Source organism: Strix uralensis, chromosome 39 (assembly GCF_047716275.1).
Source record: "Strix uralensis isolate ZFMK-TIS-50842 chromosome 39, bStrUra1, whole genome shotgun sequence".
Classification (NCBI taxonomy): domain Eukaryota; kingdom Metazoa; phylum Chordata; class Aves; order Strigiformes; family Strigidae; genus Strix; species Strix uralensis.
Genome location: NC_134010.1, coordinates 333,339 through 348,128, shown reverse-complemented (window position 1 = coordinate 348,128; position 14,790 = coordinate 333,339).

Below are 14,790 nucleotides of genomic sequence, written 5' to 3'. Positions count from 1 at the left end.
CAGGGACAGGAAGAGCACTGAAAGGCCACGGAATAGGAGTGGGGAGGGGAAGAGCCCCAGATGCCACAGAAGGTGTGTGGTAAGAGCCCTGAAAGGCAACGGAGAGGAGCGGGGAGGGGAAAAGTGCCAAAAGGCTGCGGAAGGTAAGTGGGAAGAGCCGTGAAAGCCCACAGACAAGGAGTAGGGAGGGGAAGAGCCCAGAAAGGCCACTGAAGGACTGTTGGAAGAGCCCCGAAAGGCCACACAATGTAAGTGGGAAGAGCCCTGAAAGGCAACACAGAGGAGCAGGGAGGGGAAGATGCCCGACAGACCACAGAAGAGGAGCGGGGATGGTAAGAGACCCAAAAGGCCACGGATGGAATCTTGGAAGAGCTCTGAAAGGCCACGGAAGACAAACAAGGACAGGAAGAGCCCCAAAACACCACAGAAGGTGAGTGGGAAGAGACCTGAAAGGCCAAGAAGAGGAGCGGGGAGGGTACGAGACCCAAAAGGCCATGGAGGAGGAACAGGGAGGTGAAGAGCCCCGAAAGGCCATGCAACAGGAGCGGGAGGGGAAGAGCCTCAAAACGCCATGGAAGGTGTTTGTGAAGAGCCCTGAAAAGCCACGGAAGAGGCTAGGGCAGGGGAAGAGACATGAAAGGGCACGGAAAAAGAGTGGGAAGGGCCCCAAAAGGCCACAAAATACGAATGGTAAGGTGAAGAGTCCTGAAAAGCCACGGAAGTGGAGCGGGGACGAGAAGAGCCCTGAAAGGCCACACGTAAGTGGGAAGAGTCCTGAAAGGCCGCAGACAAGGAGCAAGGGAGAGGAAGAGCCCCGGAAAGCAACGGGAGAGGAGCAGAAATGCAAAGAGACACAAAAGGCCACATAAGGAGAGTGGGAAGAGCCCCGAAAGACCACAGAGAAGGAACGGGGAGGGGAAGAGCTCTGAAAGGCAACGGAAGGAGAGTTGGAAGAGCTCTGAAAGGCCACGGAAGAGGAGCGGGTGTGGGAAGAGCCCCAAACGGGCACAGAAGGAGAGTGGGAAGATCCACGAAAGGCCACAGACAAGGAGTACGAGGGAGGTGAAGAGCCCCGAAAGGCCACGGAAGACAAGCGGGGAGGGGAAGAGCCCAAAATAGCCATAGGAGGTGAGTGGGAAGAGCACTGAAAGGCAACAGCGAGGGAGGGGAAGAGCCCCGAAAGGCCACGAAAGAGGAGTGGGGAGGGGAAAGGCCCGAAAGGCCATAGAAGGTGAGTGGGAAGAGACCTGAAAGACAACAGAGAGGGAGGGGAAGAGCCCCGAAAAGCCACAGAAGAGGAGCGGGCAGGCTGCTAAGATCCAAGTGGCTCAGGTGGACTTGGACTGGCAGCGTAAAGGTGAACTGTTCATAGCCCGGTGGGCCCAGGAGACCTCGCGCCACCAAGGCAGAGATGCAACATCCAGGTGGGCTCGAGATCGAGGGGTGGACCTCACCATTGACACCATCGCACAGATCATCCACGGATATGAGGCGTGTGCTGCGATCAAACAAGCCAAACGGCTGAAGCCCCAGCGGAATGAAGATCGATGGATGAAATAGAAGTATGGAGAGGCCTGGCAGATCGACTACATCACACTGCCACAGACCCGCCAAGGCAAGCGCCACGTGCTCACAATGGTGGAAGCAACCACTGGATGGCTCGAAACTCATCCAGTGTCCCACGCCACCGCCCGGAACACCATCCTGGGCCTTGAAGAGCGAGTCCTGTGGCGACACGGCACCCCAGAGAGGATTGAGTCGGACAATGGCACTCACTTCCGAAATAACCTCAGAGATGCCTGGGCAGAAGAACACGGCGTCGAGTGGGTCTACCACATCCCCTACCACACACCAGCCTCTGGGAAGATCGAGCGCTACAATGGACTGTTAAAAACTCCATTGAGAGCAATGGGGGGTGGAACCTTCAAACCCTGGGACACACATCTGACAGAGGCCACTTGGTTAGTGAACACAAGAGGATCTGCCAATCGAGCTGGCCCGGCTCAGTCAAAACTTCCACGTGTTGTAGACGGGAATAAAGTCCCTGTGATGCGCATGAGGGACCTGCTGGGAAAAATGGTCTGGGTTAGTCCTGCGCCGGGCAAAGGCAAACCCATCCACGGGATTGTTTTTGCTCAAGGACCTGGGTGCACCTGGTGGGTGATGCAGAAGGGTGGAGAGGTGCGATGCGTACCACAGGGGGACTTGATTGTGGGTGAAAACACAGCGTGAATTTTACTGTGCTTTTGTTAATTTTTCTTTGTTAATGCTCATTGCTAAATGGCAGCTGGATGTGACGCACGTGGTATAGAATAAAGGGGTGGATTATGTCCTGGTTTAGCCAGGATAGGGTTAAGTTTCCCCCGCAGTAGGGAGGGAGCTCTAGCCGGGTTATTCACATACCGTGCTGACGTCACATCCTGGCACCGAAGCGAGCTGGGTCGGTTAACACATGCGTTATGCCATCGCGCTTCTCACTGCTGGATTGGTAGATATTTTGCTCTGTTCATTATTATTATTATTATTGTTACTGTTATTGTTGTTGTTATTTGTTGTATTGCTGTTGCTCTGTTGTATTAAACCTCTCCCCTTATCTCAGCCCCGGGGCTTTGTATTTGACTCCCTTTGTGGGGGAGGGGCAGCGGCCGCGTGGTCTCAGAGCCCGTCAGGGACTAAACCACCACACATGGGCAGAGCAGAGGACCACCAGGCCACTCCCTGTTGCCAGCAACAGGGTCCCAGTGGGGTCAGTGGGCAGACTGGGGGGACTGTGCCACTACCCGGGGATGGTGTTGGCTGGTGCTGGCAGAGGGGGCAGTTTGGGTGCTGGGGTGGTGGCACCCGTGCGTGTGCCAGTGTCCCCCTTGGTGTCACTGGTGGGGGACAGGGACACCACGCTGTACTTCTGGATGCTGCCGGTGACAGTAGCACTGGGGACCATGGGTGCCACTGACACCGGTTTGACCACAGGCTGGACACTGGGGACAGTGGTGGTGCCAGGGGAGGCGGCCCATGGGCACCGGGGACCATGGGGGAACATGGGGCAGTGTGGGACAGGGGAATGTGGGGGGATGTGGGGACAGTCTGGGGAAGAGGACATGGGAGCATGTGGGGTGCGGGGACAGCGTGGGGACATGGGGACCATGGTGGGACATGGGGGGGCATTGGGTCCATGGGGACAGTGTGGGGATGTGGGGACAGTGGGGGGGACAGGGACATGGGGACAGTGTGGGGATAGTTTGGGGACAGTGTGGGGACTCGGGCACCATTGCTGCCACCCTGATGGGGGCCCCAGGACCCTTGGGATGACACAGGTGACAAGTCCCAGGCTGGGTCTGGCATGAGTGCTCGTTCAGGGGCTTTCCTACCCCCAAGGCTCGGCTCACGCTGACTCCAAAAGGCAGTTTATTGCCACAGAAAAGGGCCCCTTCCACCGGGACTCCACCGCGACTTCCACCGTGGCGTGGGTGGCACCAACCTCAGAGGGGGTGCCAGGAGGCCGAGTGCGTCCCTGCCCCTACGTAGGGGTGGCGATGTCACCGTGGCCATGGTAACCTGCAAAAGGTTTCCCTGCCCATAGATGGGGGTGTGATGTCACAATGGCCACTGTGACCCGCCAAGGGTGTCCCTGCCCATAGATGGGGGTGCCGATGTCACAATGGCCGCTGTGACCCGCAGGGACAAGCCTATAAAAAGGATCGCTGGGCTCCAGCCAGTCAGTGCGACCTGGGAGTTGAGGAGAGGGCAGGGGAGGGATGGGGCTTGCAGGGGGCTGCCGACGGAGGAGGAGGGGTCCCACACCTCGGGGCACTGGGGCTGTGCTGAGAGCTGACCCGCTTGGGAAGCTCCCAACACTCGCTGTGCTCCTGCGCCATGTCTGAGAGGGAAGAGGAGGAGGCCCCCGACTCGATGGAGGAGGGTGAGAGCAAAGTTTCCCTCCCACAGCACAGCAGAGTGGCTATCAGGGCGTTCAGCGTGGGGCCAAGCGCGGTGGCAGGAAGACGCAGTGCCTGCGATGCCCCTTCCTCGCCACGGCCCCCAGCCCTGCCCCTCAGCCCCTCAGGGACGGAGCAGGCCCCTGGGGACAATCCCTCAGGGACGCTTCCCCCGGCCCCACACAGGTGCTCATTCCCGCCAGCATTTGCTCTCTCCCCTCCTGCGTGCGGACTATGCTGCCAGGCAGCGGCGGACCCGAATAACTGCACGCAGTAATACGAGTGGGAAGAGCTCTGTGCCCATTTCTTTTGTGTGGTGAGTGCCCCGGGGCTACCTCCAGCTCGCTCACAGACACAGCCACACGCTCCTCATCAGCTCCTCCTCTCTTCTGCACATTTTTGCCAGTGAGCTTTTTTACTGTCTGGACAAGCCCTGAAAAGCCACAGAAGAGGAGCGGGGAGGGTACGAGACCCAAAAGGCCATGGAGGAGGAACAGGGAGGTGAAGAGCCCCAAAAGGCCATGCAACAGGAGCGGGAGGGGAAGAGCCTCAAAACGCCATGGAAGGTGTTTGTGAAGAGCCCTGAAAAGCCACGGAAGAGGCTAGGGCAGGGGAAGAGACATGAAAGGGCACGGAAAAAGAGTGGGAAGGGCCCCAAAATGGTGAGGTGAAGAGTCCTGAAAAGCCACGCAATTGGAGCGGGGATGAAAAAAGCCCTAAAAGGCCACGGAAGAGGAACAAGAGGGGAAGAGCCCAAAAACACCACAGAAGGTGAGTGGGAAGAGCCCTGAAAGGCCACAGACAAAGGAGTGGGGAGGGGAAGAGCCCCGAAATGCAACGCAAGGTAACTGGGAATAGCCCCGAAAGGCCACAGAAGTGGAGCAGAGAGGGCAAAAGCCCCCAACAGCCACGGAAGAGGAATGGGAGGGGAAGAACCCCGAAAGGACGTGGAAGGTAAATGGGAAGAGTCCTGAAAGGCAACAGAGAAGAAGGTGAGGGGAAGAGCCCCGAAAGGCCACAGAAGAGGAGCGGGGAGGGGAAGATCCCAGAAAGCCCACGGAAGAGGAGCGAAAAGGGGAAGAGTCCCTGAAAGCCCACGGAAGAGGAGCAGGGAGGGGAAGAGCCCTGAAAAGCCACAGAGGAGGAGCGGAGTGGGCAATTCCCCAAAAGGCCACGATAGCGGAACAGGGAGGGCAAGAGCCCCAAAACACCACGGAAGGTAAGTGAGAAGAGCCCTGAAAGGTGACAGAAGAGGAGCGGGGAGGGATAGAGCCCCAAAACGCCACGGAAGTTCAGTGGGAAGAGTCCTGAAAGGCAACGCAGAGGAGCAGAGAGGGGAAGAGCCCGAAAAACCCATAGAAGGTGAGAGGGAAGAGCACTGAAAGGCAACAGATAGGGAGGGGAAGAGCACCGAAAGGCCACAGAAGGAGTGTGGGAAGAGCACTGAAAGGCCACGGAAGAGGAGTGGGGAGGGGAAAGGCCCGAAAGACCATGAAAGGTGAGTGGGAAGAGCGTTGGAAGGCAACAGAGAGGGAGGGTAAGAGCACCGAAAGGCCACGGAGGAGGAAGAGGGAGGTGAAGAGCCCCGAAAGGCTACAGAAGGAGTGTGGGAAGAGCCCCGAAAGGCCACGGAAGGTAAGTGGGAATAATCCTGAAATGCAACGGAGAGGAGCAGAGAGGGGAAGAGCCCAAAAAAGCCATAGAAGGTGAGTGGGAAGAGCACTGAAAGGTAACAGAGAGGTAGGGGAAGAGCACCAAAAAGCCACAGAAGGTAAGTGGGAAGAGCCCTGAAAGGCAACGGAGAGGAGCAGAGAGGGGAAAAGCCCCGAAAGGCCAGGGAAGGAGAGTGGGAAGAGCCCCGAAAGGCCACGAAAGAGGAGCAGGAAGGGGAAAGGCCCGAAAGGCCATGGAAGGTGAGTGGGAAGAGACCTGAAAGGCCACGGAAGGTAAGTGGGAAGAGCCCTTCAAGGCAACGGAGACAGCAGAGAGGGGAAAAGCCCCAAAAGGCCGAGGAGTGGGAAGAGCCCCGAAAGGCCACGGAAGAGGAGCGGGGAGGAGAAAGGCCCGAAAGGCCATGGAAGGTAAGTGGGAAGAGACCTGAAAGGCCACAGAAGAAGAGCGGGGAGATGAAGAGCCACAGAAGCGGAGCGGGGAGGCGAAGGGCTTTGAACGGCCATGGAAGAGAAACGGGGAGGGGAAGAGCCCCGAAAAGACACACAAGAGGAGCGGGGAGGGTAAGAGCACCAAAAGGCCACGGAGGAGGAAGAGGGAGGTGAAGAGCCCCGAAAGGCCACAGAAGGAGTGTGGGAAGAGCCCTGAAAGGCAACGGAGAGGAGCAGAGATGGGAAGAGCCCAAAAAAGCCATAGAAGGTGAGTGGGAAGAGCCCCGAAAGGCCACAGAACGAGAGTGGGAAGATATGGGAGACCTCGACTGGTGCGAGGGATCAGAATGTAAGTTTGGTATTGACCTTGAGCAGATAACCACGTACCCTTAAGAGGCTTGAAAGCCCCAAGAAGAGCTGAGTAAACAAGATTTAAAAACTACCAGACCGGAACTGCCTGACCGCAAGGAAAGGAAGGTTATCGAGGCTGCAACCAGAGAAGAGGTCATCCAATCATGAACTGTTCATGATTATAATCATATAAAAAGTTATAAAAAGGCTTGTTTACAATAAGTACTTGTTTACAATAAAGTAGCCATTTTTTGCACAATTCTGTGTTTATCGTGTCCGTCTCAACAGCGACAGGAAGAGCCCTTAAAGGCAATGGAGAGGAGCAGGGAGGGGAAGAGCCCTGAAAGGCCACAGACAAAGGAGTGGGGAGGGGAAGAGCCCCGAAACGCCACAGAAGGTGTGTGGGAAGAGTCCTGAAAGGCCACAGAAGAGAAGCAGGGTGGGGAAGAGCCCCGAACAGCCACGCAATAGGACGGGGTGGGGTAGAGACCCGAAAAGAGAGGGAGAGGGAACAGGGACAGGAAGAGCACTGAAAGGCCACGGAATAGGAGTGGGGAGGGGAAGAGCCCCAGATGCCACAGAAGGTGTGTGGTAAGAGCCCTGAAAGGCAACGGAGAGGAGCGGGGAGGGGAAAAGTGCCAAAAGGCTGCGGAAGGTAAGTGGGAAGAGCCGTGAAAGCCCACAGACAAGGAGTAGGGAGGGGAAGAGCCCAGAAAGGCCACTGAAGGACTGTTGGAAGAGCCCCGAAAGGCCACACAATGTAAGTGGGAAGAGCCCTGAAAGGCAACACAGAGGAGCAGGGAGGGGAAGATGCCCGACAGACCACAGAAGAGGAGCGGGGATGGTAAGAGACCCAAAAGGCCACGGATGGAATCTTGGAAGAGCTCTGAAAGGCCACGGAAGACAAACAAGGACAGGAAGAGCCCCAAAACACCACAGAAGGTGAGTGGGAAGAGACCTGAAAGGCCAAGAAGAGGAGCGGGGAGGGTACGAGACCCAAAAGGCCATGGAGGAGGAACAGGGAGGTGAAGAGCCCCGAAAGGCCATGCAACAGGAGCGGGAGGGGAAGAGCCTCAAAACGCCATGGAAGGTGTTTGTGAAGAGCCCTGAAAAGCCACGGAAGAGGCTAGGGCAGGGGAAGAGACATGAAAGGGCACGGAAAAAGAGTGGGAAGGGCCCCAAAAGGCCACAAAATACGAATGGTAAGGTGAAGAGTCCTGAAAAGCCACGGAAGTGGAGCGGGGACGAGAAGAGCCCTGAAAGGCCACACGTAAGTGGGAAGAGTCCTGAAAGGCCGCAGACAAGGAGCAAGGGAGAGGAAGAGCCCCGGAAAGCAACGGGAGAGGAGCAGAAATGCAAAGAGACACAAAAGGCCACATAAGGAGAGTGGGAAGAGCCCCGAAAGACCACAGAGAAGGAACGGGGAGGGGAAGAGCTCTGAAAGGCAACGGAAGGAGAGTTGGAAGAGCTCTGAAAGGCCACGGAAGAGGAGCGGGTGTGGGAAGAGCCCCAAACGGGCACAGAAGGAGAGTGGGAAGATCCACGAAAGGCCACAGACAAGGAGTACGAGGGAGGTGAAGAGCCCCGAAAGGCCACGGAAGACAAGCGGGGAGGGGAAGAGCCCAAAATAGCCATAGGAGGTGAGTGGGAAGAGCACTGAAAGGCAACAGCGAGGGAGGGGAAGAGCCCCGAAAGGCCACGAAAGAGGAGTGGGGAGGGGAAAGGCCCGAAAGGCCATAGAAGGTGAGTGGGAAGAGACCTGAAAGACAACAGAGAGGGAGGGGAAGAGCCCCGAAAAGCCACAGAAGAGGAGCGGGCAGGCTGCTAAGATCCAAGTGGCTCAGGTGGACTTGGACTGGCAGCGTAAAGGTGAACTGTTCATAGCCCGGTGGGCCCAGGAGACCTCGCGCCACCAAGGCAGAGATGCAACATCCAGGTGGGCTCGAGATCGAGGGGTGGACCTCACCATTGACACCATCGCACAGATCATCCACGGATATGAGGCGTGTGCTGCGATCAAACAAGCCAAACGGCTGAAGCCCCAGCGGAATGAAGATCGATGGATGAAATAGAAGTATGGAGAGGCCTGGCAGATCGACTACATCACACTGCCACAGACCCGCCAAGGCAAGCGCCACGTGCTCACAATGGTGGAAGCAACCACTGGATGGCTCGAAACTCATCCAGTGTCCCACGCCACCGCCCGGAACACCATCCTGGGCCTTGAAGAGCGAGTCCTGTGGCGACACGGCACCCCAGAGAGGATTGAGTCGGACAATGGCACTCACTTCCGAAATAACCTCAGAGATGCCTGGGCAGAAGAACACGGCGTCGAGTGGGTCTACCACATCCCCTACCACACACCAGCCTCTGGGAAGATCGAGCGCTACAATGGACTGTTAAAAACTCCATTGAGAGCAATGGGGGGTGGAACCTTCAAACCCTGGGACACACATCTGACAGAGGCCACTTGGTTAGTGAACACAAGAGGATCTGCCAATCGAGCTGGCCCGGCTCAGTCAAAACTTCCACGTGTTGTAGACGGGAATAAAGTCCCTGTGATGCGCATGAGGGACCTGCTGGGAAAAATGGTCTGGGTTAGTCCTGCGCCGGGCAAAGGCAAACCCATCCACGGGATTGTTTTTGCTCAAGGACCTGGGTGCACCTGGTGGGTGATGCAGAAGGGTGGAGAGGTGCGATGCGTACCACAGGGGGACTTGATTGTGGGTGAAAACACAGCGTGAATTTTACTGTGCTTTTGTTAATTTTTCTTTGTTAATGCTCATTGCTAAATGGCAGCTGGATGTGACGCACGTGGTATAGAATAAAGGGGTGGATTATGTCCTGGTTTAGCCAGGATAGGGTTAAGTTTCCCCCGCAGTAGGGAGGGAGCTCTAGCCGGGTTATTCACATACCGTGCTGACGTCACATCCTGGCACCGAAGCGAGCTGGGTCGGTTAACACATGCGTTATGCCATCGCGCTTCTCACTGCTGGATTGGTAGATATTTTGCTCTGTTCATTATTATTATTATTATTGTTACTGTTATTGTTGTTGTTATTTGTTGTATTGCTGTTGCTCTGTTGTATTAAACCTCTCCCCTTATCTCAGCCCCGGGGCTTTGTATTTGACTCCCTTTGTGGGGGAGGGGCAGCGGCCGCGTGGTCTCAGAGCCCGTCAGGGACTAAACCACCACACATGGGCAGAGCAGAGGACCACCAGGCCACTCCCTGTTGCCAGCAACAGGGTCCCAGTGGGGTCAGTGGGCAGACTGGGGGGACTGTGCCACTACCCGGGGATGGTGTTGGCTGGTGCTGGCAGAGGGGGCAGTTTGGGTGCTGGGGTGGTGGCACCCGTGGGTGTGCCAGTGTCCCCCTTGGTGTCACTGGTGGGGGACAGGGACACCACGCTGTACTTCTGGATGCTGCCGGTGACAGTAGCACTGGGGACCATGGGTGCCACTGACACCGGTTTGACCACAGGCTGGACACTGGGGACAGTGGTGGTGCCAGGGGAGGCGGCCCATGGGCACCGGGGACCATGGGGGAACATGGGGCAGTGTGGGACAGGGGAATGTGGGGGGATGTGGGGACAGTCTGGGGAAGAGGACATGGGAGCATGTGGGGTGCGGGGACAGCGTGGGGACATGGGGACCATGGTGGGACATGGGGGGGCATTGGGTCCATGGGGACAGTGTGGGGATGTGGGGACAGTGGGGGGGACAGGGACATGGGGACAGTGTGGGGATAGTTTGGGGACAGTGTGGGGACTCGGGCACCATTGCTGCCACCCTGATGGGGGCCCCAGGACCCTTGGGATGACACAGGTGACAAGTCCCAGGCTGGGTCTGGCATGAGTGCTCGTTCAGGGGCTTTCCTACCCCCAAGGCTCGGCTCACGCTGACTCCAAAAGGCAGTTTATTGCCACAGAAAAGGGCCCCTTCCACCGGGACTCCACCGCGACTTCCACCGTGGCGTGGGTGGCACCAACCTCAGAGGGGGTGCCAGGAGGCCGAGTGCGTCCCTGCCCCTACGTAGGGGTGGCGATGTCACCGTGGCCATGGTAACCTGCAAAAGGTTTCCCTGCCCATAGATGGGGGTGTGATGTCACAATGGCCACTGTGACCCGCCAAGGGTGTCCCTGCCCATAGATGGGGGTGCCGATGTCACAATGGCCGCTGTGACCCGCAGGGACAAGCCTATAAAAAGGATCGCTGGGCTCCAGCCAGTCAGTGCGACCTGGGAGTTGAGGAGAGGGCAGGGGAGGGATGGGGCTTGCAGGGGGCTGCCGACGGAGGAGGAGGGGTCCCACACCTCGGGGCACTGGGGCTGTGCTGAGAGCTGACCCGCTTGGGAAGCTCCCAACACTCGCTGTGCTCCTGCGCCATGTCTGAGAGGGAAGAGGAGGAGGCCCCCGACTCGATGGAGGAGGGTGAGAGCAAAGTTTCCCTCCCACAGCACAGCAGAGTGGCTATCAGGGCGTTCAGCGTGGGGCCAAGCGCGGTGGCAGGAAGACGCAGTGCCTGCGATGCCCCTTCCTCGCCACGGCCCCCAGCCCTGCCCCTCAGCCCCTCAGGGACGGAGCAGGCCCCTGGGGACAATCCCTCAGGGACGCTTCCCCCGGCCCCACACAGGTGCTCATTCCCGCCAGCATTTGCTCTCTCCCCTCCTGCGTGCGGACTATGCTGCCAGGCAGCGGCGGACCCGAATAACTGCACGCAGTAATACGAGTGGGAAGAGCTCTGTGCCCATTTCTTTTGTGTGGTGAGTGCCCCGGGGCTACCTCCAGCTCGCTCACAGACACAGCCACACGCTCCTCATCAGCTCCTCCTCTCTTCTGCACATTTTTGCCAGTGAGCTTTTTTACTGTCTGGACAAGCCCTGAAAAGCCACAGAAGAGGAGCGGGGAGGGTACGAGACCCAAAAGGCCATGGAGGAGGAACAGGGAGGTGAAGAGCCCCAAAAGGCCATGCAACAGGAGCGGGAGGGGAAGAGCCTCAAAACGCCATGGAAGGTGTTTGTGAAGAGCCCTGAAAAGCCACGGAAGAGGCTAGGGCAGGGGAAGAGACATGAAAGGGCACGGAAAAAGAGTGGGAAGGGCCCCAAAATGGTGAGGTGAAGAGTCCTGAAAAGCCACGCAATTGGAGCGGGGATGAAAAAAGCCCTAAAAGGCCACGGAAGAGGAACAAGAGGGGAAGAGCCCAAAAACACCACAGAAGGTGAGTGGGAAGAGCCCTGAAAGGCCACAGACAAAGGAGTGGGGAGGGGAAGAGCCCCGAAATGCAACGCAAGGTAACTGGGAATAGCCCCGAAAGGCCACAGAAGTGGAGCAGAGAGGGCAAAAGCCCCCAACAGCCACGGAAGAGGAATGGGAGGGGAAGAACCCCGAAAGGACGTGGAAGGTAAATGGGAAGAGTCCTGAAAGGCAACAGAGAAGAAGGTGAGGGGAAGAGCCCCGAAAGGCCACAGAAGAGGAGCGGGGAGGGGAAGATCCCAGAAAGCCCACGGAAGAGGAGCGAAAAGGGGAAGAGTCCCTGAAAGCCCACGGAAGAGGAGCAGGGAGGGGAAGAGCCCTGAAAAGCCACAGAGGAGGAGCGGAGTGGGCAATTCCCCAAAAGGCCACGATAGCGGAACAGGGAGGGCAAGAGCCCCAAAACACCACGGAAGGTAAGTGAGAAGAGCCCTGAAAGGTGACAGAAGAGGAGCGGGGAGGGATAGAGCCCCAAAACGCCACGGAAGTTCAGTGGGAAGAGTCCTGAAAGGCAACGCAGAGGAGCAGAGAGGGGAAGAGCCCGAAAAACCCATAGAAGGTGAGAGGGAAGAGCACTGAAAGGCAACAGATAGGGAGGGGAAGAGCACCGAAAGGCCACAGAAGGAGTGTGGGAAGAGCACTGAAAGGCCACGGAAGAGGAGTGGGGAGGGGAAAGGCCCGAAAGACCATGAAAGGTGAGTGGGAAGAGCGTTGGAAGGCAACAGAGAGGGAGGGTAAGAGCACCGAAAGGCCACGGAGGAGGAAGAGGGAGGTGAAGAGCCCCGAAAGGCTACAGAAGGAGTGTGGGAAGAGCCCCGAAAGGCCACGGAAGGTAAGTGGGAATAATCCTGAAATGCAACGGAGAGGAGCAGAGAGGGGAAGAGCCCAAAAAAGCCATAGAAGGTGAGTGGGAAGAGCACTGAAAGGTAACAGAGAGGTAGGGGAAGAGCACCAAAAAGCCACAGAAGGTAAGTGGGAAGAGCCCTGAAAGGCAACGGAGAGGAGCAGAGAGGGGAAAAGCCCCGAAAGGCCAGGGAAGGAGAGTGGGAAGAGCCCCGAAAGGCCACGAAAGAGGAGCAGGAAGGGGAAAGGCCCGAAAGGCCATGGAAGGTGAGTGGGAAGAGACCTGAAAGGCCACGGAAGGTAAGTGGGAAGAGCCCTTCAAGGCAACGGAGACAGCAGAGAGGGGAAAAGCCCCAAAAGGCCGAGGAGTGGGAAGAGCCCCGAAAGGCCACGGAAGAGGAGCGGGGAGGAGAAAGGCCCGAAAGGCCATGGAAGGTAAGTGGGAAGAGACCTGAAAGGCCACAGAAGAAGAGCGGGGAGATGAAGAGCCACAGAAGCGGAGCGGGGAGGCGAAGGGCTTTGAACGGCCATGGAAGAGAAACGGGGAGGGGAAGAGCCCCGAAAAGACACACAAGAGGAGCGGGGAGGGTAAGAGCACCAAAAGGCCACGGAGGAGGAAGAGGGAGGTGAAGAGCCCCGAAAGGCCACAGAAGGAGTGTGGGAAGAGCCCTGAAAGGCAACGGAGAGGAGCAGAGATGGGAAGAGCCCAAAAAAGCCATAGAAGGTGAGTGGGAAGAGCCCCGAAAGGCCACAGAACGAGAGTGGGAAGATATGGGAGACCTCGACTGGTGCGAGGGATCAGAATGTAAGTTTGGTATTGACCTTGAGCAGATAACCACGTACCCTTAAGAGGCTTGAAAGCCCCAAGAAGAGCTGAGTAAACAAGATTTAAAAACTACCAGACCGGAACTGCCTGACCGCAAGGAAAGGAAGGTTATCGAGGCTGCAACCAGAGAAGAGGTCATCCAATCATGAACTGTTCATGATTATAATCATATAAAAAGTTATAAAAAGGCTTGTTTACAATAAGTACTTGTTTACAATAAAGTAGCCATTTTTTGCACAATTCTGTGTTTATCGTGTCCGTCTCAACAGCGACAGGAAGAGCCCTTAAAGGCAATGGAGAGGAGCAGGGAGGGGAAGAGCCCTGAAAGGCCACAGACAAAGGAGTGGGGAGGGGAAGAGCCCCGAAACGCCACAGAAGGTGTGTGGGAAGAGTCCTGAAAGGCCACAGAAGAGAAGCAGGGTGGGGAAGAGCCCCGAACAGCCACGCAATAGGACGGGGTGGGGTAGAGACCCGAAAAGAGAGGGAGAGGGAACAGGGACAGGAAGAGCACTGAAAGGCCACGGAATAGGAGTGGGGAGGGGAAGAGCCCCAGATGCCACAGAAGGTGTGTGGTAAGAGCCCTGAAAGGCAACGGAGAGGAGCGGGGAGGGGAAAAGTGCCAAAAGGCTGCGGAAGGTAAGTGGGAAGAGCCGTGAAAGCCCACAGACAAGGAGTAGGGAGGGGAAGAGCCCAGAAAGGCCACTGAAGGACTGTTGGAAGAGCCCCGAAAGGCCACACAATGTAAGTGGGAAGAGCCCTGAAAGGCAACACAGAGGAGCAGGGAGGGGAAGATGCCCGACAGACCACAGAAGAGGAGCGGGGATGGTAAGAGACCCAAAAGGCCACGGATGGAATCTTGGAAGAGCTCTGAAAGGCCACGGAAGACAAACAAGGACAGGAAGAGCCCCAAAACACCACAGAAGGTGAGTGGGAAGAGACCTGAAAGGCCAAGAAGAGGAGCGGGGAGGGTACGAGACCCAAAAGGCCATGGAGGAGGAACAGGGAGGTGAAGAGCCCCGAAAGGCCATGCAACAGGAGCGGGAGGGGAAGAGCCTCAAAACGCCATGGAAGGTGTTTGTGAAGAGCCCTGAAAAGCCACGGAAGAGGCTAGGGCAGGGGAAGAGACATGAAAGGGCACGGAAAAAGAGTGGGAAGGGCCCCAAAAGGCCACAAAATACGAATGGTAAGGTGAAGAGTCCTGAAAAGCCACGGAAGTGGAGCGGGGACGAGAAGAGCCCTGAAAGGCCACACGTAAGTGGGAAGAGTCCTGAAAGGCCGCAGACAAGGAGCAAGGGAGAGGAAGAGCCCCGGAAAGCAACGGGAGAGGAGCAGAAATGCAAAGAGACACAAAAGGCCACATAAGGAGAGTGGGAAGAGCCCCGAAAGACCACAGAGAAGGAACGGGGAGGGGAAGAGCTCTGAAAGGCAACGGAAGGAGAGTTGGAAGAGCTCTGAAAGGCCACGGAAGAGGAGCGGGTGTGGG